This window comes from Amphimedon queenslandica, unplaced genomic scaffold, assembly GCF_000090795.2.
Source record: "Amphimedon queenslandica unplaced genomic scaffold, v1.1 AMPQUscaffold_12051, whole genome shotgun sequence".
NCBI lineage: Eukaryota > Metazoa > Porifera > Demospongiae > Haplosclerida > Niphatidae > Amphimedon > Amphimedon queenslandica.
In genome coordinates, this window is record NW_003547710.1 from 1 (window position 1) to 2,311 (window position 2,311).

Here is a 2,311-nt window from a genome sequence, read left to right on the forward strand (position 1 = left end):
GACTCCTATGCATGGTGTAGCAGTGCAAGCCATGCATTTAAAAGAGAGTTAAATTTGTTACCAAGTTTTGTGGCTCATTTAACAAAAATATACTTGTATAAAGTGTATTTGAAAAAAGTTCAGCAAAAAAAATTAATACTGTCAAACTATATTAAGACTGTTAACTGAATTTATTAAGGTCATAATTACAAATATGATTTACACCACTAAAATGTGTAGTTTATAATAGTGATACAAATTACATGTAAGCCTGCACATTAAGAATAGTCATACTTTATGACAACACTGCCATTTTGCCTAAATCATAATTTATACATTATAGCGCCAGTAAGGAACTTCATTGTTTCATTCATTGTTAGCACTATACTTTATTTTATGTAGACTATGGAACGCAGTCAACCCTTTCAGATTAGAGTAAAATTATAATCATTTGATACTCATTATACCATAGGGCACCTTTTTAGAGCTATAAATTTTGCAGATTTTGTGATTTTTAAAAGATTCACGAAAATTACTTCCACAAAAGTCAAATTAATACGGTACCAGATGGGAGACAGCATAAATTTGTGAAAATTAAATCCGCAAAATAATAATCCACGGAATTTCTAGCCCTCAAAAAAGGTGCCCTACAGTATACATTTTACATGTAGAGTTAATAATTTATATTCTTTATGTCATTTTATAGTCAATGTCCTCACCATGGCTGGAAAGGCAATGGATGACATCACAACCAGAAAGGCAACATTTTTCAGTGCCCTCATCAATGCCAATGCCAATGTCAATGTCCACATCGCGACCAGAAAGGCTGCGTTGCTATAAAGCACGTTCAGTAAGTAACATTATATTAATTTGAAATGGATGCACACACAGATAAGGTGTTGTGTAGTACCATAGCCTGAGTGACAGCGAACCTGTATTGAATGCATAATAGCTATTTAAGTTTTTTGTACTTTTATACAAAACTGCCAATTTAACTAAGCCATCATACTGATGCCACTTTAGGATTTAATCAAGTTACTAGAAAGACAGAATTACACACAGTCACATCTGTAGGAAATTTTGTTATTAAAATTATATTTTTTATGTTAACAGAGTCAGAAAAATGGCATGTAAATTAGTTTTTAAGTTATTAGTCACTTGACTCACTTGATTTGCTAAGTAATAAAAATGCATTTTGCTTAACAAGTGTTTTCATGTCATTTTCATTGTCAATGTTCTCATCATTGCCAGAAAGTGATGAGATGTTAACAAGATATGATGATGATACAATTGTAAATATGATGATGATACAATGGTAAATCAGCTAGTAACCACAGTAAGTAAATAAAATACATGTACACATAATAGAAGGTATGGCAGCCATGTATCAACTTCATCAATAACTTCATTATTGATTTGCTAAGATATGTAATTTTGTATGTAATTTCCAGTGGCATAAAATTAGCAGATGTTGGGTTGTCAGTAATTCACTCTTTTGTCATTATATAGTCAATGTCTTCATCAGCACTGCCACAAAGGAAACTAAAGTCATCAAGTGACTATGATGATGAGGTGTCTTCTGAGCTAGTAAGTAAATAATTTGTATCTACACACAATAGAATGTACCATATAAGCTGGTGATAGCAAATCTTCGTCGAAAGCACAATCACTATAAGTTTTTATGACTTTTACAATACTGATCCCATTTTATCTAAACCATAGCCTTTATATTATAAATAATTTTAAATGCAGACCAAAGAAAGTACATACAGGCCTGACAAGAGTACTACTGCAGTAAGATTAATCATTATTATTCTTATATTACATGTATGTACTTTGAACAGGGACAGGGAGAAGTAAAATGATAATATAACTTAATTGTCAATGGCAATAGAAATGCGGAAATAGCTTATTTAATATTTTTGTTATTTTAGGTATTGTTTTTTATTTAATTTTAGATGTATTATAACAATAATAATTGTTCGTGTATATATACACAAAGTAAACTAATTACGATACATTAATATCAACAGTATCATTTGTTTCATTAGTGTTAGTAGATGCATGTAGTGAGGGTACTGTGTTACTTTTCATTCCATCATCTTCCTCTGATTTTCTGCCACAAAAAATCATCACATACCAAATCCTTATTAATATCTTCCTTAGTTCAGGCCTGAAGTATGCTTGTATCAGTGAAATTGTAATAGTATTCAAGATACAGTACCAATGCTGTAGCATACACTGGACTAGGAACATTATCATATCCAACAATGAATCCTATTATACTGGCAGTAATGTATGGAGACAGTGATACCAAGTGTGCTATAAGTAA